This window comes from Leptidea sinapis, chromosome 37 (genome assembly GCF_905404315.1).
Source record: "Leptidea sinapis chromosome 37, ilLepSina1.1, whole genome shotgun sequence".
Classification (NCBI taxonomy): domain Eukaryota; kingdom Metazoa; phylum Arthropoda; class Insecta; order Lepidoptera; family Pieridae; genus Leptidea; species Leptidea sinapis.
In genome coordinates this window covers 8,145,664-8,172,472 of record NC_066301.1, presented here as the reverse complement: position 1 = coordinate 8,172,472, position 26,809 = coordinate 8,145,664, and the positions used below count along the sequence as shown (strand labels likewise).

Below are 26,809 nucleotides of genomic sequence, written 5' to 3'. Positions count from 1 at the left end.
CTGGCTTGTTTTTATCGGTTGTCTAACAGCAAGAGACTCTATCTATCTATGATTATTATTAAGACATAAAAAGATTACAAATAAGACTTTAAGTGCGACAATGTCCAAAAATACACAAATAAAATTTGAAAAACAAAATTTTATGAACGATGCGGGACTCGAACCCACGACCTCACGCCAGTGTCGTGTTGTGTCATCTCAATGTTATTCATAAATATTAGAATATTTCATACAAATTTAAATGGTTATATTTAAAACGCACATTTCCGAAAAGTTTAATACTTTGTTCAAATAAACAGCTCGCCAAATGGTTTTTGTCTCAATGAAGACATTGATGATTCATTTGAGCAGACTTCTGATAATCGCTGTAATTTATTAACAGTTATGAATTCAAACTTTACAGATAATTTGTCTCATTAATACTGCTTCAATTATTTATTTCTATTCCAAAGTCGTTGAATGAGTTAGCTTTGTTACAAAAGTTTCATATTTTCTTATTATATTAAATATTTATATGATAAATCTAACTTTAATAAGTGCTGGATTTTAATATAAATGTATTGAATGATGTATTTACTTATGTATATTAGCTCTGCGGGTCAAGTCCAAAAAGTATGGTTTAAAAATATTAATATTAGATAGAATACAAGGCTAAATTAATGAAAGCATTTTACTGTCGTCGGTCCTTGAAAAACGTAAAATTTTTCTATTTGAAGTTATCTTGAAGTAGATGAAAATAGCATCCATAAATTAACATACATTTATACATGTGAAGCTAATGTAAACCATATAAAAATAGACATAAATATCTCTTAAATAAATGCAGAACCAGTTTTAAAATTAAATTAAATAAGTTTTGTAATTGCAAACGACGAATAAGTCTTTCTACAAACCAAGTTACTTTGCACTCAATTAAAAGTTTCTCTCCGTGATCAAATTGGTAAAACTGTTATTGTATAATAGTAACAGCTCGATAGCAAATATTATTATTGTCTTTTATCCTTCAATAAGAAGCTAAGAATATTGCAAATGTTAACTGTGCGAGACATGATGTCACAATAGATACACACTCATAAATAATACAACAGATTTTATTACTAGCTTCATGCGGCAAGTTTCCTTGTGGTTTATTTGACAGAATCACTCGTTGGGGTAATCTGAATATTAACTTACGATTTGTTTGTCGTTCAACTTTAGATATAACAGTCTTAGGAACACAATTATGCTAAGCGTGTGCTGAGACGTAGATGACGCAGGTCCACGCAGCACAGGGCAGAGGAGATTTTGTAATATATGTACGTACTAAGTGCTTCGTACGCTGAAGCACAGATTTCTGCGCGTTGCGTGCATGTTTTCACCGCTTATTCTTAATTTTGTTGCAATTACAGATCATTTAATTAAATTAGTGCGAATTATTTATATGATTCTAACCATCGAGACTATTCAAAAAAGATATTTAAAGCGGTATAATGCGTATTTAATTATTGCCTAGGAGTTAAACATTTTCTATGTAATGTATATTATATAGAATAGAGGTTATTATAATATCTTATATCTTTAAACAAGCAATTCTTGTATATATATATATATATATATAATCTGAATCTCGGATCTCGGAAACGGCTCCAACGATTTTCATAAAATTAAGTATGCAGGGGATTTCGGGGGTGATAAATCGATCTAGCTAGGTTTCAATTTAAAAAAAATGGTTTTATCCATGTTTGAATGAGAAACAGCTACAATAACATTAGAATACAAAGGTAAATTTCGCCACTATATACAAGACTATTATAGCTCAGATGGGACATAGGGTGATCCGGAAAGCAGAAGACCCCGGTTCGAATCCAGATGTCCTATTAGTTTTTTTTTGTTCAAGTTTTGTACATTCTTAAAAATCCGAGCAAGGCTCGGTCGTCCGGATATTAAAGCATAATTTAAGGTCAAACTTCTATGATGTAATAATGTCATTCACTGATTACAGTAGTGAAAAGTGTGATTAACACCACGACAGAAATTATATTCATAAAAGCGAGGTTAAAAATATGAAATATAACTATGCTCAACGAGCGAGTCCCCGAGAGTTACATAGCCAAGCGTGATATCACAGTCCCATTCAATGACAACAAATGAAAGTGCTCAGTAAACGTAAAGAAGTATTCACTTCAACAATAAAATAGCTGGCTAGAACAGTGATTATTTATCATACTTTAGCGTGATTAGCACGTCATCAATCAAAAGTTGGTATTTCCTGTTCCTGAATATGAAAATACACTATTAATGGTGTATTTAAAGTCGAGTTGTTTTCGCTAACACTATCGGAGAGTGCCTTAATCATTCCGTAAAAAAATAGAGCAGTAGTAGTGTGAAGGGCTCTTTTGTTTTGGGTTGAGTTGTAAGTACTGTTTTTTGTTGACCGTATACCTTATACGAAAAAAATGAAGCACTAAGTGATTAATTACTTTTTATTTTTTAAGCTTTAACTATGAGTTTTGTATAATTTTTTTTTTTCAATTTTACTATTGTCTTGCAATCTACCTAAGTACTTGGAATTTAGAATCAGTAGAGAGACGAATCGATTTTCACTACAACGAAGATGGTAGGTGTATACCAATTCAGGGGCCTGACTTTTTAATTTGGTGAAGGCTCTTGCATTGTTGAAAAAATCTTTTATTAATATCATGAAGGAATAAGACCTGCCCCACGATACCGTCACATACAATTCGTTATAGAAAGAAATCTTGCTGTAGGTATATGATAACCATATTCATACTTTATGCTATCTAACATCAGACTTAGACCTATCAGCTAGCGTTAAATATATGATTTTCATGCAAAAAAATAGTTAAATCGATTTTCGAGATACAAAAAACATATATAATGAAAGTATGGCTCCATTATAAAGAAAGTTATAGATATGATTATGATATTGTAATTGAATGATAAATAAAAAAATACTTCAATAATATTCTTTATATCCGGAGGCACAATAGTGCCTCAAGCCAAGTACACGTTCAATGCAACAACATATGTAATAATGTGTGTGAACGTGTAGGCGTGAGGCTACAGTGCCTATATTCTCGAGTCAGATGTCAACATAACCTCACCATATTTTTAACTCGATTTATTTTATTACTACTTTCATAACAACACTTTACACTCACTTTAAATAGTTTAATTATTAGTTCTTTTTATAAAACACCAAAAATTATATCGTTTTTTTTATTATTTAGCGTTATGCTAATTTATAAAATTTTCGCTCCCCCGTTTTTCGATTCTACGAGAGATTTTCCTAATTTCGGTCGAATTTTTTATTTTGAAGTTGGAACGCGCGAAATATTAAAGGAGACCTTTTTTTGGGCCCACTGGATATTATGATGTTTATTAATCGTATTGTAGCACAATAAACAAAAACAAAAAAGTAAAAATGTAATTAATTTTTATTATTATCAACAGGCTATATTCTATTGTAAAATCTAACCGGGTTCATGAAATTATAATAAAAAGGCAAACACTTGATAGATTTCCTGTATCCAGTTATGGTCAGCATGGTACACGTATAATGAAACATTTGTAACATTCATGCGAAAAATTACAAATATTACTGCAAAATGTGGTTGTAACAGTGATTATCAGCTTTTGAAAAGTAACAAATATCTATTGGATCCATGAACTTCATTTTAATTATTGTTTTAGAGGTTAAACTATTTTAGCATTATGTACATGGTATTATATAACCGTGCAATGGAAAAAAGTATCATAGACAAAATCTATATCTGTGATCAGAGCATCTGTCATTTTGATTTTTCAAAACAGAATTCTGTATTTTCCGTTTCTTTCGAGTTGCGTGACAGTTTATTTTGCATTATTATAATTCTTTAGTATATTTCAAAGATTTTAATATGGCATCTACAGCATATTCTACTCCAGAGAGTCGTTGTGTAAATTGTGTTGTACGATTTCAACATGTGCAAAAATGTGTCTGAGATAGCTGGAGACTTACGCCAACTGACCCATGCATGGATTTTTCGTGAGGTGAGTTATTTAGCTATAGAAATTCAATACGTATAATATTTACGTTACGATAAATTGTTGTAAGTGTAACTTAAATGGGATTAAAGAGTATGTTTATATTTATCTTGTTCGCATTGTATGAGTGTACTTTATCTAAATAAAGAAATTATGATTTATAAATAAATTAGTATTGTACATAAAGCAAAGACCTATATACAACCTGTGCACCTGAAAAAATACCTTGTATGAAGTTCCTAGTATAGGGCTCAATACACCTATTTATTTAAAGTATATTTTAAATAACTACAAATTTTTTTTCAGTTAAACCTACTAGACTCAGTGTGTGGAAAATGCTTATTGATATTACAAGATAGTATTTAAACTGGTCAATCAACAAGGAGATTTGGGTACAGGAATATTTGTATTCCATGTGGGGCTTCAATATTAAGAGCATATCAAACTCATACTGTACCTATAGACTCTGCAGAAAGGAGTAGTATTTTGCAGTGGATACCCTCACACCAGGTTAACCATCTCTTAAGCTATTATAGTAATAAAAAGAGTAATGTAATATGTATCTAGGTTTAATGAACATTTATTCTTATTTTAAACATACAAACTCTATTACATGAGAACAATATTTTAAATAATAATCTATGAGTCAGTGTTTTTTGTATATTTTGTATATTATGTTACTAATCTTATATTATTTTCAGATGGAATATTTACAGCAAGTCTTGCTGGCTGAAAACAACCAGAGTGGTGCATCGGCTCAGGCAACATGATAGTAACAGAGACATAGAAGTTCAAACAATGAGTGCTGAAGTTGTCAATACTACTATCTCATATCCACCACCTATGCCTGAACTTGTTATGCCTATGCCTATTTCCAGAGTAGCACCAACAATTAATGTCTAATTACAAGCATGCTGCTTCAACTTCCCATCACTGTATTTTAAGATTATGTGAAAATGTTTCTCGACTCTTAGTACCTGTAATACTAAAAAAAAGATTGAATACTCATTTTATGTGCCCGGTTGTGAATAAAAAAATATAAAGATAATTCTCTGAAAACTTTTGGTTTTATTTACAATTAACCTCATGTGTTTAGGTTGGATCACCCTTTATATATACAATAAGTTTTTCTTCCTATGACAAGTGTACAAGACCTTACCTAGTATTTATATGAAATACTTATTTTAAGACACGAATGAAATTATAATGATGGCTGTTAAGTATTTTTGGCAAGCTTTCTGGTTTAGTGGTTATGGTGCCCTGACTATTATTATGAAGTATTCGGGTGTACATACACCTGGGACTATTAATTCTTGTGTGATGAACATTTTTGTTTGTTAAGATTGCCATTGCGATTTCCACTATTCAAACAGTACAAATCGCATTAAAATCTAAGTAGGTACCTAAAAGACAAATGCCTTTATTATAAGCTTTATATTAAAAAAGAACCTATACTTAATGATTTTTAGGTTATTTTGACGTTCACTTTCTAGTCGCATTTCTCAGTATTCCAGTTAGATGATTTAAAATGAAATATACGGTTGTAATCTACAGATTATAAGGAATAAATCAATATATGTTTCAATAATATATACCGCACAGTGGGCCCATTCGTCGAACAAAAAAAAATGTCTCCTTTAATAATTCAATTAAAATTTTATTATCATCATTGCAATAATTATAATTTTTCTGTTTAAAAAGCATGCGAAACTTATAGTAATTTATAAAAAATTATATCTTACCTTACTGAGAATAATAATTTTATATTGAGTTAGTAGCTTAAACCACTAGGAATAAGAAAAATAATAGTGTTGAGTCCAGGTGTTCCTAATTTGTTATTGTGAAGGTTTTTAAAATAAAATATTATTGTTTTTGTTATTTTTTTAATTATTAAATAATTTATCTGACGCATATGTTAATAATATGTTATCTAAGAACTGGGTAGGTGGATTTATTGAATCTTGATACCTTGCCCAGCTCAAAAACCAAATAATTGTCATTACATGGGCACAGCAACCCACTGTCCGTCGGCCCACTATGCAATTACAGCAATATTGTTTTATGGCTTTTCTGCCTGACCTATTATTTTCATATAAAATATAAACAAAATACAGTTTTCGGCTTATGTGCCTGTTGTGGATTTTTCCTCTCAGTAATGATTAATTTTCGGTCGACGGAAAACCTTCCAGTAGGTTGCTGGGCGTGTCTCTACACACTTCAATAGTATAGGAACCATCACCTCTAATGTGCTCTCCATAGTAGGACCATGCTTGTTTTAACTGATAGGTCCCACAAGCAATGAGGATTAACTCATTTAATTCCATCCTGGGAAAAGGTTCTTTCCAGTGAGTTACACTCTGGAAAAAAGCAATGTCCCTGGGTATCTGCTGCTCTTTTAATGTTCGGTAGAATAATGGTTGATGCTCCTTGTTGAGGTGGCTCAATAATATGTCTTGACAATCTATCACTTCTCTGCCAGCAGTGGTGGCAGATATCATCAGATCTGTGCAGCTGAAATATAGTTCACTTATACATATAAACATATTCTTAATTAGCTATTTGCTCGACTCCGAAACTCTGCTCAATTTTGGAGTAAACCCAGAAATACTTTACATTGCATATCTCGTCATTATGGTCCGGCAACATGGTTTGTTACAGTAAGCCCTGCTGAATGGCTTTGGCAAGATCTGATTGATTACATACGAGAAATAAACACTCCTAATTTTGATAAGTTATCTTCTAATGAAGTGATCATATCTGATCCAGTTTCTGTGTCTAGATTTATTAATAATAAATTTTAAGCTGTTCTTGATTTAATTACGTCAGAAAGTCAACCTCTTGGTAAAGTAAACCATTATTATTGGCGTCTTGAACATCAAGGCAGAGGTATCCAACATCTTCATATGCTGTTTTGGATAGAAGGCGCACCAACTATAGGTATCAATAGCAATGACGAAGTAGCTGAATTCATTATGAAGTATGTAACCTGTAAGTTACCCAACAAAAATATTTCACCTACTCTTCATAGGCGTGTCACTTCACATCAACAACATCATCACAATGATTACTGCTTAAGAACGAAAAAATTAAAATCTAACTACCAAGAAAATTTTAAAACTTGTAAATTTGGGTTTCCACGACCTATTACTGATAATTTTGTTATTCGAGATGCTGCAACATCTATAGCTGGTCGTAGAAGCTTGAAGAGTAAAAGTCGATTTTACGATCTCCCACGTACTGATAAAGAGGATAATATTAATGATTATAATCCAGCTCTTTTAAGTGTGTGGGAGGGAAATATGGATATTCAATTTCTTGGTGAAAAATCAACATTATACCTACCTGAATCGATTCAAATTTTTACCAAATTTAATGGCAACGATACTCTTTGAATCGTCAATTATCTCGATCCGATTGATCGAGCTGTTCAAAACTTATAGATTCATATGGTTGCATCAAAATAATCATCAGTAGGGTCAATGACTTGGTGAGAAGCGGCTGAGAGAATTGTTGTCCCTAAAATCGCTTTTCGCATCAGTTCTTTGGGCTTAGTTATCAGACATGAAAAAATTTGGGGTACTCAATGACGCACGCCAAGTACGTTTGAAAAGTTGTTCGTAATTGTTAAATTTACCACAAAATTTTTTCAATTAAAAATCATAACGGCTACTTGGTCTGTCTTTTCTTTGATTTTACATCTTTTTGTAAAGTGATAATTTCTCCATGGTAATTTTGTAAATCAAAAGTTGTGAACGTGTACTTGGCGCAATTTATTACAGTGAAGCTGTTTTTGTTCAGATTTATATTTTAAGAAAGTCTTAAGATTTCCCTTATAATCTTAAACCAAATATATTTTAAAACTTAATAGAAAAGAACAATGTATATTAGCACGTATGAGAATAGGCACCAATGCATCTCATGTACATTATATCACGAAAAGCACTCCTAAGTCTTGTCTTAGATGTAGCTCATCATTTACAGTCAAACATGTTTTGTTCGAATGTGCTAGTTATATTTCTGAAAGACAAATGTTTAACCTTAGTAGTGATAGATACCTAATATTAAGTGATCCTGATATGTATTGTAATGTTCTACGATTCCTCAAACTTTGTAATCTTTTTAATTTGATATAATTATTGTATTTGTGTTTGTGGTCGCTGATAACCTTGTTGTTCTAAGCGTCCTTAAGTAAAGGGAAAAAGATATATATATAATTATTAAGTAGCGATACTACGTAATGAACCAACCATGACACGCGGGAAGTCGCGTCAGTTCGAGAGGCTAAGCGAGCGAATTGCTCTAAAACGCGTCCCGCGTCCAGAGCTTTATTCGCCTCAGTTTGAACAGAGCTTAATTCTCAACACTCGCGATTTTCACTGTAATCAAAACACAATAAAACGTCTAGTACATTCATCAAAATAAACATATTATTTTAGGAACTTAACGTCTTCTAAGACGTTAACAGTGGGGATGTGATGTGTTTCAGTATGACAGTTAAATAATTTTTGTGCTTCACTCTTTTTTTTTTTTATTCAAACCAGAGTTTCAATAAATGTACACGATATATGTATTTTCGCTCTATCCGCGTTTTATTATTTTATTCAGCGATATGTCAGGTTACTTAAATTACGTTATGATACTGTGTCCAATGTTGTTTTTTTGCTTTTTATATCCCGGGTTTTTTTTAATAATCTTACCGTAAATAAGTATGAACCAGTTTTCATAATTGTAGTGCTGCTTTGTGGGCACTCACTAAAAACTTAACAACAACTTAACAGAGGTGCTTAGTGTAAAATATAGGATCGACATTCTAAATAAAGAGCCGCTAAGTTTCAGTGTCACATAATTTACATAATATTCGAGTTGAGATATTTAATCACCCTACCATATTTTCCTATCGGGCATATTTTTACGTTTTATATAATCTTAATTTATTATTTATTAAAGCCTATTACAATTTTAAAACTATTACTAGTAAATTTACAATATTTTATATATCATCCCGCTGTTGGGCAAAGGCCTTCTTCTTCCATTCGTCATTATTGTTTCCTGTGCGGGACCACATCACTCTTTCGTAATTTACTAGACCGTCTCTCCATCTCTACCAGGTCTAGCTCTTCTTCTCTTGGCATCTAATGGGGACCAGTTTGTTGCTATACTACTCCATCTTTCGTAACTGGCCCTTAATATGTGGCCTGCCCAATTCCATTTTGCAGTTTTTGCGATTCTTATTATGTCTTTAAATTTACTTTTATTCCGTATTTCATTCTTTGTTATTTTGTAGTTTGTGTTAGTTTTTTAAAAAGCTGTAATGTAAAAGCTGTTTACTCTAACACTATGTTAATCCTTATCATTTTATTACTACATATTACAAAATCATTCATTTCCGATGGCTAAAGACTACATTATTTCTGAATACCACATATAGTGCATCATTTTTTATTGACAGAACAGCGTCTGTCGGGTCAGCTAGTTAGTTATAAACAACATCTATCATCCACCGGGGCGCTTCTTTGGCGACAATAAATGAACACGCGATTGGAACGCAGATTGCGGAACCCAGAATCAAATACATCAAAGTAAAATTCGTTCATGAATATTGAATCCTGAGCTCCGTTTGTGTTTTATCGTACAGAGGAACTTGTAATCCTTCGAGCGCAGCTCAAATGCTCTTCTTTTAAATATTCATCAAATAGTACACATTGTTCACTGTACTGAATAAAGATTTGCATTTTTGATTCTTTTGGATGACTTTTTAATATTTTTCATTACTCGACAATATTGACAGTAGATATATATTTTATAATTAGATGAGATATCTTCAAAGAATCCTGAGGCATTCAAATTATGAAATTAATCAATAATTTATCTGATTTTAAATCAATAGCATTCCTAAATTTGATATTCTTCTTCTTTTCAGTCGTTTCCCTCACTGCTGAGGATCGTAACTCCTTCTGATCTTGTCCACTAGCTGTCGCCATTGGTTGCGTTCCGTTGCCTGATGTATTGCAATATTCATTGGCACCTCCAGCTCTTTGGAAATTTGGTCAGACCACCGTTTGGTATTCCGGCCTCTCGGTCTCCTTCCTTCTACCATTAAATTATTGGCATTTCTTCGAGCAATGTGGCCAAAGTATCGCACTTTGCAGGCAGATTGTGGACAAACGCTGAGTTCTCTCTATTTTCAGCTCCTTCAGTACAGAAACGTTTGTGCGGTATGCTGCCAAAGGTATCCTCAGCATCCTGCGCCAGCACCACATTTTGAAGGCGTCGAGTTTCTGCCTGAGTTTATTACTTAATCCCAAGCTATGGTTGCCAACAAATAACGATATTTTTAAAATTATATATAGGTACATAAATATAGGACCTGACGTCGATGACGTCACATCGTCGCTTTGTTACGGTGGGCAGAACAAACATCACTAGGATATAATTATTAGTAAAGAAGCAACGATTTATTTTTTAGTATTATAGATAAATTTGATCATTGATGTAAAGGTGTTGTGTTGTGATGCAGATTATTACTATTATTATAATGATGACAAAAATTAATAATCTTTTATTAATTTTTAATCAGGACTAAGTAAAAAAAGTATTTTCTACTATAAAGTACTATTATAGTGACACAATATAATGACAGAAACTACAGAATTGCACAACAAGATTCAAAACGTATCAAAAAATAACTTCAAAAACAAAGCATTTATTTAGCGTGCGGGGGTGTAAAGGGAACTGGAGGGGCTTCACGTTCCAGCGAAGTCCATAGATAATGTGGCCGTATAAGGAAACTGCCTAAAATACAGCACGTGTTACCAATTTGCAGATGACACTTGCCTTATTGTGTCAATTAAAGATATCCATAGAGCATGTGAAGATCTTCAGTCTGACTTGGACACGATAACTAAATGGTGTCATGATGCTGGTTTAGTACTAAACATTAGTAAAACTAAGCTCATGATTATCAAATCACCCTACATCAAGCACCCTACACCAAAATCTATAATTTCACACAATCATAACTGTCTGCATGGGCTTGGAACCTGTAGGTGTCCTGCAATTGATATAGTGGATACACATAAATACCTTGGCCTAATAATTGATTCAAAATTCAACTGGAGCTACCACATCGAACACATTAGCAATAAGTTACGCCAGTTCCTAGGAAACATAAAAATATTAAAAAATAGAATTCCCTTTAAAGTAAAAATTATGCTTTATAATTCATTAGCGGAATCCTATATTCAATATGGCCTAACAAGCTATGGCCGTACATATTCCTCATATCTGAAGCAAATATACAATCTTCAATTAAAAATTTTAAAAAATACATTATCTGCAAATATGTTTCGAAAATTAAAACAAAACGAAAATGAAATATTTAAACATTGCAATATCTTGCCCATTTATCATAAAGTTAAGCAAATGCTATTGAGCCAATACTTTTTTAATGAAAAAATAAGATTGCAAAAGATAGAACATCCTATACAAACAAGAGCCATAACTCAGAACTGGTTGTCGATTCTCCGGGCCTGCAACGTGTACGGCGAACGAACTGCCGATTACCTAATACCTCGCTTGCTAAATGAGCTGCCCTTCAGTGAGCGGCAAAATTTAAATACTAAAAACATTAATTATATAATAAAGGATTACCTATTACATAAATTATAGCAGCTAAGAGAATTTGAACCTGCTAAGTCATATTTATAAGTTATATTTATTCGTTTTTAAGTCTTTTAAAATATTTTCACTGTGTTCATTTAATTTATAGCATAAGTTGTTGTTGAGTTGTGACGTATTATTAAGTGTTATTAGCATTAGTTGTTAACCTTTGTGGTTTTTTTTAGATGCTAATTTGACCTAGTTTTATATCGGTATATGTAATATGATAAATAATAAAAAAAAAAAGTATTTATGACTATAAAACATTTATGTTCATCATAACATAACTTATTGCACTTACAGGGATTTGAAACCCCAGATTTTAGTCAAGGTCACTAACCACTGTGCTAAGCCGTCGTCTGATGTTTATAGTAAAGTGTGCATGACTTGGCTACGATTCAGTGAACTCTTTGAGGAAACAGAAGGTTTTAACTATGCAAATGCCGAAGTTGTTAAGAAAATAAGTTATAGAAAATATATCACCAGGAATGGTACTGTAGACAAAGTTTTAAATAAAATACAATTTTATTTATTATATAATTTATTTTAATGTTACAAAAACACGTCAAAACAATTGTATGTCGTTGAAAGTATAATCTCATGTGTGCCTTTGTTGAAATTGTAATGAATAAATAGTACGAATATGAAAAATATGTTCCAATAAATTCAAATATTTTTGACTCTTATTACTTCAGCCTTTTCTTGATACATAAAACTGGAAAGTACTTAATAAAAAGCTAAAGTCAGTGTCGTCAACATACAACCATCGGGCTCAAATGATGGTAGGTGGTCACCCGACAGTTTATTTTAACTTCTTCTAAATGTCATGTCTAACAAACTTATCTTAATTTTTAAAACAGATTCATTTATTACCCGCTTTAAAAAAAACCGATTGATCATCATTATGAACACTCATCAAATAATATCAAAAACTCTTAGATTAAGGATTGGCCTCCGCTGCGCTCCAACTAGATACCGCAGGCGTAGTCGCAATGTGTGGCAACTAATACTACGCAAAAAAGGATATACTCGAGCCAGTCTCGAACAATGTGTGGCGTTGACATGTCACATGTTCTGTTTCACTTTACTAATAATTGAAAACGAAATGGTCGCGTAGTAAGACCTTGCAAAAAGAATACTGCAAGAAATAAGAAAGACACTGGGATCACATATCATCAGTAAGTATTTTGTATTTTATTAATTTCAATGTAAAATAACACGAAGCGTATGTTACACAATTTGAAAGATGCCATTGAGTGTCAAGATGCTACTCATACAAGCATCTAATACCTTGTTGCCGAAATAAAAAAGCTTAGCTGCGGTACCTAGTTGGAGTACAGCGGAGACCAATTCTTAAAATATATTTTTTAATCTTACAAAATATTGGATTTCGAATTTGCTTTGTAAAACCACTTATGTTTTTGCTTTCCGTAGTTAAATAAATAAACTCAAATTATAGCCATTATTTAGAAAAATATGCTAAATACTGGTATCATAGTGTTGTGCAGATAAATTGTTGTTATCGATACAATGAAGATCTTAGTATACAGTAAATATGAATGCTTCAATTAAAAAATATTATAAAATATATAAAAGTTCTGAGAGCTATAAAATCTTGCCATGACTTTTTTATGGTATATAGGAAAAACATTTTTTTTTTCTATCGATTATATTATTTCATTTTTTCTTTTTCTCTATAAACAAAATATTAGCAGCCATCAAAACATTCTCGGCTAAACTCTAAGCATTTTGTTTCTATTTCTTATATGGAGGACAAGAGAAGTTCTTTGCAGAGATGCCGTGCTGACAATATAATTCAAAATAAGCACCATATTAGTAGATCTTGTTACCCTGTTGAAAATAAACGCCACCTATCATTTTTGTCTACTGTATTTTTTTTGTTTATTACAGGTAGGTATTATTTGACTTAAACCAAAATTGATTCAGTCCTTCTGAAAGTTATCAGGAATAAACAAACAGAGCCAAAATTATTGTGTTTTTCGTCATTTTGATGTTGAAAAAAATTTATTTATTTGAAAACTACTTGTTCAACTGTAATAAATAAACATAGATTTTTATACACAAAATATTATTTTTTGTATAAAAGGTACCTATTATCTGTTTTTTGAATTTCAGGAATCTTCAAAGTTGGCCAGAAATAAAATGAAATACTCACAAAGAAAGTATCAATATTCTGTAGATTAACCATCAACGTTAAGAGATTCGTGTGCTCCGTCTGTTACTCCTGAATAATTTACTGAGCCGTGTTTTAATAACACTCCTCGAAAAAAGATACTTCAGAAGATTATTGTGAAACAATCAAAAACCTCTTCACAACGGCTCAGAAATTAAAAGCTTTGCAGCTAAAGTGCAAAAGATTAAAACGCAAAATTGCATCCGTCTCTTTTTCAATAATCTCTCTTCAATTTTTTTTTCTACGGGTGTCATCTAGAGGTTTAAGATCCTAATGTTTAGTTTTGAGTGATTGTTGTCCACTGAATATAGTTTAAATGTAAAATGCACAATATGTATAGGGCTTAATAATACCCACATGTAGGTAATATTATAGAATGTAAATTAGTGTAAAGATAGATAATTATAAAGTAAATTATGTATTAAAAATTTAAATGTGTTTATTGCAGTACTTCTAGTTGGACAAGCAAATAAAGACGTTTTTCCTTGTAATCCATACATTCAATTTTAACATTACAGAATGTGTTTGTTTATCCTTTCACGTCAAAATGTATCGGCAGGTTGACGTGAACTTTCTATGAAGAAAGTCGGAGGGCTCTTGGATCACGAGCTACATTAATTTAACCCAACAGTATCTTTCTTTATTTCTTATATTCACAATTTTCTATTTATCGATATTTTGTCGATATTCTAGTGGCCAGCACTACCGTACTGGAATAAAAACAGCTACATATAGATTTGAATTGAAGTCAATTACCGCATGTCGTCTCTTTCTATCGCACTACTAGGTGTATTGGATGAGAGAATAACACTACTTATAAAATGTTCAATTAAATGCGAGCTCTCTAGGCTTTATATTACTGGTCCGAGGCCCAATGTGTTGTGTTTTGACGACTGATTTATGAAACTATGGATCGAATTTTTGAATTTTCGAACACTTTTGGCATTTAACATAATATTGCTTACTTGTTAAGTTTTGAGTCTTTTCCTTTTTATTCAATCAATAGATTTTTTCGTATTATCACAGTAATTGTTGTATAATCGTCTGAATCAGAACCATTCTATAAATGCAAAAATATTGGCATGTTCAGACTTAAGTACCGTGCCAAAATACCAAATACTACCATATATCTGGCAACACTAAACTACTTAAAGACTATTACATATATAATCTATTTTTTAAATCATGTTAATGTTGAATTTAAATACTTTATACTTTTATAGAATTTAATAAAAAAAGAACAATATTTTACTTGGACCAAACAAAATGGATTTATTAGTAGTTTCTGGGACTGTACATAATGAAGTGCATTAAACACGAGGTGTTATAATGCCTAATTATGTACAGTTCCATATACTACTTTATCTAACCCACATACCATAAGCCTCCGTGATACATTCGAGAGCCGCATACTACGACCACCATATATTTTAACCGATAATGGCGGTAGTAAAAAGTTTTCTAGCAGCTGTCATATTTTTTTTAATTCAGAGACAAACTAGAGTTGGCCCCAATTATCATATCATTTGATATCTTACTGTAGTGTAACATTTGTCAAATTTGTTCGCAAATGACATTTCATTTTGAATTAAACGTCATCTCGACCGATATTAGAATAGAGGTCAAATCGAATATTTTTGTTTTTTCAGAGATGTTCGAAATTTGAATGATATAATATTAACTAATCGATGTTTCGATAATCGATTATAGCAATTATAAAATGTTTACACATAAGAAATTTAGTCTAACAAAAAAGTCTATTTTTAGGGTGGTCTGTGCGGTTCTTGAACAGAGGGTTAATGATATGAAATATCATAATAAACATTTGAAAGAAGCTAAAAACTAAAGTGCATGCGATTTTTTCTCCATTAAAGTATAAATGTCTCCTTTTTTATATCAAAATTAAAAATCGATACGTACTTATTATTTTGAGTCGCTCATATTATCATAATTTACCGTGTTATTTTCGTTATAAATTATATAAATCCGCCATATTTAACTACAATCATTAGAAATTACTTATGATAAATTAATAAAATACTGCTCATTTTGCCATATTACACTAACCATTTCTAACTAATTAGTGACATCTGTGAACTCTTAATGGGCAGCAATTACGTTATTCATTCTATATAAAAACTGGGAATGTCATCTAAACCTATCGTCTCAGATCTAAGTATAAATTATTGATATAAATACTAACTAAATAATATATACAATATCGTAACAAAAAATTATTAATACTTATCTAATTTAATAATATCTCATTATTTTAACTGCTCTTTGAAACAATAATTTAAAATATTTCCAACATTAGGCCTAGACCACACTACGGTTAAACCGCAGCGGTTTTTAACCGTGTGAGTTTATGAAACAAGAAAACGAATACAAGCGGCCGCACTTGGTGGTTTTTTCCTCGGCTGATTGTAAAACCGTGATATGTTGCAAATACAAAAAAATCGCCGCAAAATTTGTCAATCATAGAACTTAGTGCGGTTTTTTACCTAGTATTCGGCAAGAATTGTCGCGTTGTCGCGCCTTTACAATTATGTCGTCAACCGAGACGAAGTCTGTTTTAAACGCAGAGTACGAAATTTATCCCAGAATCCCAATCTTGTATCCTTGAAGGTGATGTCACACATGATCGCACATTGTGCAAAATTTTATCGAAGCTGGCTACTGACATCCGATAGTAATTGAAAAAATTATCTGGGTGTTATCTTATAATTCTATGTCTTGTGAAAGAACAGAGGTTCTGTTCTATGGCTAGTTAGCCAGCTAGTTAGTGGATGGACCAAATATTTGCAATATTTTCGTTAACGTAATTTTTTCTGATTCTTAGTATCAAAGCAACAATACATTATTCTTTTGAAAGCCATTTTCAAATTGTGAAAATCATGGGTGGTTTCGCGGATTATAATAGTGGTGTGTGCGCCTCGAGCGGTTTTCGGTTAGAGCGGTTAACCGCTCACTGGAAAAAAACTATAGTGTGGCCTAAGCCTAATAATTATTGTTTCATTAGTTACATACATTTCTAGAATTCTAATACTTGTAACGTTATTAGATATAATAAATAATAATGTTGCTTACAGTATCAGTCTATGGACTAAATAAAGGCTTATCTACATCTAAACTGCCTTAACTAGAAATAAATATTTTGTACTGTCAATAATCCGCGCACTTCAAGTCTTAGACCGAGCCATTTCTACCAAAATGGTAGTTTCTCTATACATTTACATAGTACAGATAATAATATGTGTAAGTTTTATACATATTGCCGTGGAGGTCTGTTTTTTCTTGGATGTGGCAAGGTGTCGTCATTATTGCCGTTCTTACCGCAGTTATTGTTGTGTAGGAAAGACATCTCCACGCCTGCCTCACCGCTCTGCACAAAAATAAAATAATATTTAGTCAAATGCGCCTTATATTACATACCAGTAATACCTAGTTGTGGTAGTTTATCATATGACTATTCGTTGCATATTCCTAAATGCATGTTGAGAAAAATTTATAATTGGAATGTACTTTACAAAAAGATGAAAATTCAAGGAATTATTGGAAACTTGTTCACATTTATTTTAATTTGTTCCCTACATTCTTAATAGCAATTCAAGATCCAACAGGTAATCAACAAAGTTAAGTAGTAGGAAGTGCTATATCGGCAATACCGGGTTGGCAGTAATGGTGATGGGCACTTTTGCTGGAATGTAGCCGTTGGAGCCAGCTACCTCAGCGGGGGCCTTTTCCTCTGTTTATAAAAAATATGTTAATATATTCTCAGTTTTGACACGACAGAAACAGACATTACAAAAGTCACAGATGGGGCCACGCATTGTAAACGTTTCAGATGATGACATTTCTCATCAGATCCGTATGAGTAATTGAGGAATCTCCTCAAGTTATTTAAGCAAAGAATAATATGTAACAGTTGATAAGGTAACACGTGTCGAAATCGTGTCGTCCAGCAGCAGGTTTAACTGATGGTTATTGATACGCCCTGCCCATTTCAATTCAGTCCCACTCACCATTCTTGATAAACTCTAAAATTCTGAGCGCGGCACTACAATTGCGATCGTCACTTTGAGACCTTATATGTTAAGTATTTTTAAAATAAATCAAGCATTTGTATATAGAAAGTATCTAGTCATTAGAACTTTTCAATAATTCGATAGTTCAGCAAATACAACAAACGTAATATAAAGGGTTTGAGCGGTGATGAATCGGGAAGGTAGGGTAAGTAGGTACAACTGACATTGTAGACGTGATTGGGTGTTTTGGAATTTTCATGAAATATACTCTTTTAATGTAAAATTATCCGTATTAATATTGTATTGGTCGTCCCGTGTTATAATTAATACTTTTTTTATGGAATAGGATGACAAACGAGCGTACGAGGGTCACCTGGTGTTAAATGATCACCGTCGCCCACATTCTCTTGCAACACCAGAGGAATCACAGGAGCATTGCTGGCCTTTAAAGGCATAAAAAGGCCGTACCAGTATCTTCCACTGATTTGAAATTTAAGTATGTTACAGGTAGCGATATAATAAAAATCTTCAAATTAATTAACCTAAAAAATACAAAAGACCTATGGGGCCATTCGACTAATATTGTAAAATACATACTTGACATTATAGCACCTGAATCAGCAATAATATTTAATGAATGCATAGATGAGGGTGTGTTCCCTGACCTCATGAAATACAGCAAAGTTATACCTTTGTTTAAATCGGGCAGTTCTTTTGACCCTGCTAATTTCAGGCCTATTTCAGTGCTGCCTGTTATTAGTAAAATTTTTGAAAAACTTTTGCTTCAACAGCTACAAATTCATTTTTGTAAATTAATGAACAACAATCAGTTTGGTTTCACTAGGGGCTTATCAACAATTAATGCGGGTACTAGACTCATTGAGCACATCTTTGACTCCTGGGAAGAGTCACAGGATGCATTGGGCATTTTTTGTGATTTGTCAAAAGCATTTGACTGCGTCCACCATGAAACTTTACTCCTAAAACTAAAGCATTATGGAGTGAAAAATAGAGCCCTAAATCTGTTAAAATCATATTTAAGTGAAAGAGTTCAGATAGTCAATGTAAATGGCAAACGGTCTTCGGGTATACCTGTGGAAATAGGTGTTCCACAGGGTTCTATTCTCGATCCTTTCTTGTTTCTTATATATATTAACGATCTACCGTTTGTGGTAGATGATAGCCATGAGATTGTATTGTTTGCTGATGATACTTCACTTATTTTTAAAGTGAAGCGACGTGCGGATATTGATGACGAGGTAAGCAATGTACTCTCAAAGATAGTGCGTTGGTTTGAGACGAATAATCTGCACTTAAACAGTAAAAAAACAAAGTGTTTACGGTTCATTACACCAAACACAGCGGAGGTACAAACCAACGTACTTATAAATGACCAGAGATTGGAACTAGTGGACACTACGGTCTTCTTGGGTATCACGTTAGATAAAATGCTTCAGTGGGGTCCACATATTACCCATCTAGCAGATAGACTCAGCTCTGCGGCATATGCAGTTAGAAAGATCAGAGAGTACACGAATGTTGCGACCGCTAGATTAGTGTACTTTAGTTATTTTCACAGCATCATGACGTACGGTATATTACTATGGGGTCATGCTGCTGACATTGATATAGTGTTTGCACTGCAAAAGAGAGCTGTTTGTGCTATATATCAGCTTGGTTATAGACAGTCTCTCAAAGAAAATTTAAAGTAATAAATATTATGATTGTTCATTGTCAGTACATTTATGAACATTTAATATATGTTCACAAAAATCGTCACCTTTTTGCTCTTAATAGTGATTTTCATTATTATAACACTAGAAATAAGGGATTGCTTGTAACTAATTCTAGTAGGCTTCATAAGATACATAATAGCTTTAAGGGTAAATGTATTCTACAATAAAGTCCCAGCCACTGTTCAGGCATTATCTATGAATAAATTTAAATGTTTTATAAAAAAATGGCTCTGTCGTAAATCCTATTACTCCACTGCTGAATATCTAAATGATCGGACAGCCTCGGACTACATTGTGATTATTTTATAGCGATAGAAATGACTGTACAATATTGTATATTTTTATTGAAAAGAGCGCAAAAAAAAGAATGCTGGGAGAGTTTCTTGCGCCGTTTCTTCTCTCTCAGAGCGCCATTTGTTTCCGAAGCGGTAGTGGTATCTAGTAGTATAAGAAATGACATCTAAAAGAATTCAAAAGGAATCAATTTTGAGAAAATAAATGCCTTTTTATGCCTTTTTTTATGCCTTTAAGTACGCGCTATTTTTTAAGGTACCCATGTTGTATCGTCCCGGAAACACCGCACAAGGACAGCTTGTAGTACGTGGAAGAAAGCTCCTTGAAAACCGCACTGTGGGGGACCGCTACACATCCAGATGGTGGGGATGATATCCTAAAGTGTGGCTTGATCTCTTTTCTTGTAGTAGATTTGCAAATGTGTAAATGTTATATAATTATGTAATATCTGTCATTCAATGTACAATTTGCCTATTCTCCTGTACTAATTGCTGGGGCATAAAAAGAATAGGGAAGTCCCATGCCCAAGGGTGTCGTAAGAGGCGACTAAGGGTATTTACTAGTCGGAGGCTCCTTTGCACAAGATGCCGGCTAGATTATGGATACCACAACGGCGAATTTCTGCCGTGAAGCAGTAATGTCTGAAGGACACCGTAGCTAGTGAAATTACTGAGCAAATGAGACTTAACATCTTATGTCTCAAGGTGACGAGCGTAATTGTAGTGCCACACAGAATTATTGGGTTTTTTCAAGATACCTGAGCGGCACTGCCTTGTAATGGGCAGGGCGTATCAATTACTATCAGCTAAACGTCCTGCTCGTCTCGTCCCTTGTTGTAATAAAAAAAATCACCACTTATTAGTTCATTTTTGTTTCTCACTTGCAGGCTTGCGACACTTGCACAACAGCAGCGTGATGGCCAGTAACAGAAGCAGGGCAGCTGCTCCAAGCGCCCCACCAGCTTTTACCAGCGTTCCTCTACTCTCCTTGACATTCTCTTCCGGAGACTCCGTGCTTGTACTGGGGCCGTCTGATGTGACGGACCGATGGGTTTTTGCCACCTGAACAAAAATACGAAATTATATTACAACTTTAAGACTGTTCTTATCATTACCGCGCAATGGTGTGGACCCGACTAGTATGAATTGATTCTATCTCCGTTACTTCAGCTTTCCAACCATCAAAACCGCACCAAAATATGTTCTTTAGTATGGGAGTTTTTACGCCACTATCAACTTTCAAACTGTCAGTATGAAGATACAACAATATAAGGAAGTACTGGATTGTCAAAAAAGAGAAAAAGTTCACATATGACAATATGTTAAGGGAATTAACGCATACATTTATACATAACTGACTGACCCGGCAAACGTTGCTTTGCCGGGCTTGCGATGGTTGAAGGTTAAATTAAATTGAGAAAAATATATTATCATCGTAAATATTCGATTGCCATCTTGCAACCCTTCTACGTTTCTTGATCGTTTTTCCCTGGGGAAATATGCTTTCCGAATGAGCTGTTCTATAAAAAATGAAATATTTCAAGTGTATTGTGATAAACCTACGATATAAAAAAAAATGATTGATTGATTGATTGAATAAATATAAATTTATTTTAAACATCATACGATTCACCCTTCAAATTAAAAACTAATGTTCCTCTTACTATATAAGTATCACTGAACTCTACTATATACCACTCGACTGGCGGCTGTCAAAGTGCTTTTGTGCCTGTTTGATATTCGCCATTTTGGCGCTGTTGGCCATGTAGTGAGAGTCTGCGGTACTAAAACTAGTGATGACAACCTCAGCAAACATCGATAGTTGGTGGGAAACTATTTTATTATTATTATTCAAAAAAAAATGTGTACTTTATAACGTTGCTTCTTACAGTATAAATAACACGGAAAAGGAACGAAACTAATTCAAAATGTAAAAATACTTCAGAGTATTGTATGTTCCTTCGCAGCCATTTGTATTATACGTCAAAATTAGTTCTGTAGACGCTCGCGAGTGGCGCTTCCAATAGGCACAAAGAATTTGATGTTAAACATATGGAATAGCCTGTCCAGTGGTATTTATACACGTCAGTGGTAAGTATAGATTATACTTACAAGTATAGCAGTGAAGTCTGACGGCGCCTGCGCAGAGTAGGCCTGCAGTTTGAGCTCGTACGCCGTATCAGGTGACAAGTGACTCAGAATCACGCTGCGAGATGATCCCTCCACCGTCACCTGAGTGTCAAACATTTATTATTACAATGTCAAATCAAATTTTTTACATGATCAGAGACATCAATGACGAACTCGTCGTCAACTTAGTACGTCAACAATTCTCATCATTCAAGTTAATAACTACATTTTTTTACTTTTGATATGTAAAATGCGAGCCAGACTCACATGGGTTTCGTTCCCTTGTATAAATGACTCCTTTAGAACTATTATTGATGTCATTTCTAATATACTAGATACTACTACTGTGTATTAATTTTATTGAATTATAATAATTTAATATAATTTTATAAACTATAATCAAAACTGAGGTTAATAGTCAACCTCAATTTTTTTCAACGTTTTGACAGCTGTCACTGTCTAGACTTATAAATGTTCTAAGCCTACAAACCTTTTCGTAAGGCCCCGCAGTGGAAACCGCCCTGAAGTAGACGTAAAACCCTTCCGCTTCAACGCCGCCATTACTCGACCACTGTTCAAGACAAAGAATAGATAAATAGTTTACACTCAAACACACATCATTAATACTATTACAATGCACGCACGTATCTTTGAGGTTTTTTGGGTTTCCTGTTGTTTAAAACACCAGTGAGACGTCTTTGCACAGCATGGCAGCTAGGTGGTGATCACGGCAGTGTATCGGTGAAACAGTAGGTAATGTGCAAAATATATAATTGTTTCAGTTGAAAGTCCGCCATAGCTAGTGAAATTACTGGACTAACCAGATTTAACATCGTATGTCACACTATCTCACTTAGAATTTTGGATTCAATGAATAATCATGAGAGGCACTGCATTGTATTGGTCAAGACGTATCACTGACCTCTATTATTTACCACTGAACTGGCGGCTGTCAAAGTGATTTTGTGCCTGTTTGATATTCGCCATTTTGGCGCTGTTGGCCATGTAACGAGAGTCTCCGGTACCTCAGCAAACATCAATAGATGGTGGAAAACTACTTACAAAAAAAAATTGTGTACTTTATTAGGTTGATACTTGAAGTATAAATAACAGGGAAAGCGAACGAAATTAATTCAAAATGCAAAAATACTTCAGAGTATTGTACGTTCCTTCGAAGCCATTTGTATTATACGTAAAAATTTGTTCTCTAGACGCTCGCGAGTGGCGCTTCAAATAGGCTCAAAAAATTTGCTGTCAAACATATCGAACAGCCTGTCCAGTGGTATTTATACAGGTCAGTGAGGCGTATCATATCTACATATACATACCATTACAAACGTCTTGCTCATGTTGTCACATTTCCCATAAGAGTTTTTGTTACGGGGAAAAAGTGAATGACTTTTATTCTGATCGTGCGTAGTATTAAATCACAGGCGACATTTTAATACTAAAGGACGAGACGATCAAGACCTTGAGCTGATGGTAATTGATACGCCCTGTCCATTACAATGCAGTGTCGCTCAGGATTCTTGAAAAACCCAAAAATTCTGAGCGGCACTACAATTGCGCTCGTCACCCTGAGTCATAAGATGTTTCACTAGCTACGGGGCGCCCTTCAGACCGTAACACAGGAATGTTTACATATTACTGCTTCACGACAGAAATAGACACCGTTGTGGTACCCATAATCTAGACGGCATCCTGTGCAAACGAGCCTCCCACTGGTAAAAAGTTTGTTTGTAAGAGAGCGTGGTTAGCGGCGACTGGTTGCGCCGCCGCCGTGGTATCTTTGTGAAATATAGCCCTAAGTATATAGCCACGACAAAATATAAATCAAGCGATAAGAATTCGCAGCGGTTGCAGAAAATAAAATAAAAAATAGCAATCGAGTCGATGGCTATCATTTTAAATAGCTTTTAAAAAGTTCTTTTCTATTCTGGTTGTGATACTCACAGTCCAATTGAGTTGTATCGTGTTCGGAGACAGCGCGACCGCCTTGTCCACGACTGGAGTGGTGGGACTGCGGAAACCACCTCGCTGCAGGTAGAACTTGGCACTGCTGCGACCCATATTGTTGTCCTGGTTGGAGTACACCGCTGCGATGCGAAATTATAATGCGCTGTATAAAAATATAATTAGTAAGACTTAGATAATTTATACGTCTAGATAGAGCCTCTTAAACAGGCCAGGCTTATTAATTTAGTGTGCGTGACGAGCTACGTCTTATATTCGCGACTCGAATGTCACTTTGTGTTAGTGTGCGCACATTGCTCAAAATAGAGGTTAACTGTAAACTTTAAAAACCAAATAATTAAACTGTAAAAATATATCACGGCGAGATTCGATCCCTCGACCTCGCGGTGTTTCGGCTTCGCAATCACATTGATTCAACCACTGGTCCAATGACGGTATGATCAATAAGTTATTTTCGATCAGGCCACGTATCCTAACGCAAGTTTTACATTGGCCCCTAAGGAAGTTTTTACTTCCAACACCACAACTTTTTACTTACAACCACGCATCGCACGGACAGACCTGTCGGCGCTTGCGATTAACGAACGAACGAGTCGCGTAGGTACTGCGGTGATGTTAAATCCACACTTCATTTATTGAGATGAAACCTTTTTCAAAATTAATACCTAATTCTATTATACAATCAGAACGGAAACGATATCCGACTACTCTCCTTTAATTTGATTAGCGTCTCACAGTCATACTGTATATTACTTGCTTAACCCGGCCACGCTTCACTGTGACTCATTTTTAGGGTTTCGTAGTCAAATGGCAAAAAACATAACCCTTATAGATTCGTCATGTCTGTCTGCCCGTCCGTATGTTACTGGCACTTTTTTCCGAAACTATAACAACTATACTGTTGAAACTTGGTAAGTAGATGTATTCTGTGAACCGCATTAAGATTTTCACACAATAATAGAAAAAAAACAACAAATTTTGGGGGTTCCCCATACTTAGAACCGAAACTCAAAACTTCCACCGAAAATTCGTTTGAACAAGATCTAGTAAGTAGTTTTTTTAATACATCATAAATCGTTTTATCAATAATTTCATTGTAAAAATACGCAATTATTAAAAAATCGATCAAAGTTACAACGAACTACAAGAACTTTTATATTCTGTTACATGCTGCTATGGAACCCTTCGTAGGCGAGTCCGACTCGCACTTGGCCGCTTCTTTTACAATGTAGCTAATAAATATATTTTAACTTGACTTCCCTATACCTTTAAATGACCTTTGGTATGTGCAAGTATTCAGCTGGCATAGTTTGACGACAATCGGATGAAATGAATGGCAGTAGATAAAATGAATGAAATGAAAAACAAATATTAATTTTTATATACGTAACATCTAATGAATATAAATTCAATAGCATCCACGGTAATTTCAATTTAAATGTATCTGATAAAAGTTAAAATTTCAATATCGCTAATATTTTACGATCAATAGTAAAATATCAAATTATTTACACGTCCGCCCATTAGATTTAAATGTATTAATTACTTTAACGAAACGCTTAGCTCGAATGTAATGAAAAGCGTAAGAGTCAAGTATATGTAATAAAAAATTATAATTAATAATTTGTTGAAGGTTGCTTCATTGACAAGAAACATAGATGTTTTTTTTTAATTAAAAAAAATAATACGAATAACTATGGGTAATTGTTTGTTAATTTTCACTTTATGAATTTGGCAAGGCATAAAAAAAGGCATTAATTTTCTCAAAATTGGAATTATTTTTGATGTCAGTTTAAACACTACCACTTCGGAAATAAATCTCGCTCTGAGAGAGAAGAAAAACGCAAGAAACGCTCCCAGCATTCTTTTTTTTTTGCGCACCTTGGATTGAAGAATTGTGTTCAATCAAGGCATATTCTACTTGTGACTATATTTTGATACTATACACTTTAAGGTTTTTTCATTTAATCATTTAAGAGGAATACGTGGGCCCAATGGGAGTTACTCAACCTCATACACAACCTTAAATTTTTTTCGCAGGAATTTGTTAGTTCCCAAGAGATGTTTTTATTCTCTTCAGATAAATCAATACATCAATTCGAAACTTTAAAAGTACCTATCATTTCTACCATTACTTGACCTCCAAAAATAAATAAATAACATATTTGAGTCGGGTTTCAAATAGACGAGATATTTACTTAATATCAAACTATTCTACATATCTGTTTAAAATAATCAAGAATGATGTAAATTAAAACAATAAATTATTGACTAGCTCTTACACTAGACCGCAAAGCAGAGCTTAGTTCGATTAATATAATATTATGTTATAATGAATCTGTTATGTGTTGCCACAACATAAATTATTCCGAATAGAATAAACACATTAATGCAATAATTTTGCTGCACATGTTGTAATTTAGTTTCAAACTGCGACAAGTTATAAATGAAACAGGGGCTACACTTTAGCTACAAATAATTAATGATATAACATGTTTACCTTTCCATTGAAATTGTGGGATTAAAATTTCATAATGTTGATTGACACATTGATATAGAACATTGATGCTATAATTATTTTCAATTAAAAAAATTCGCTGACCTGTATTAATACCACTGGACAGGCTGTTCCATGTTTGACAGTTTGTTAGAAATTTTTTGTGCCTATTTGAAGCGTAACTCGCGAGCGTCCACATAACTAATTTTGACGTATAATACAATTGGCTGCGAAGGAACGTACAATACTCTGAAGTATTTTTGCATTTTGAA

The 26,809-nt window shown here is 33.5% G+C and overlaps 1 long non-coding RNA gene and 1 pseudogene across 1 annotated transcript; one reads left to right on the top strand and one right to left on the bottom strand.

Moving 5' to 3' along the window:
- The first annotated feature begins 3,794 nt into the window (after positions 1-3,794).
- Positions 3,795-5,079, top strand: LOC126975797 (uncharacterized). Its single transcript, XR_007731795.1, has 3 exons — positions 3,795-4,032; positions 4,333-4,536; positions 4,728-5,079. It is a non-coding gene; the product is annotated as an uncharacterized LOC126975797 (long non-coding RNA).
- A 5,944-nt stretch (positions 5,080-11,023) lies between these two features.
- LOC126975716 (interference hedgehog-like) overlaps positions 11,024-26,809 on the bottom strand; it is a 49,850-nt pseudogene continuing 34,064 nt past the window's right edge.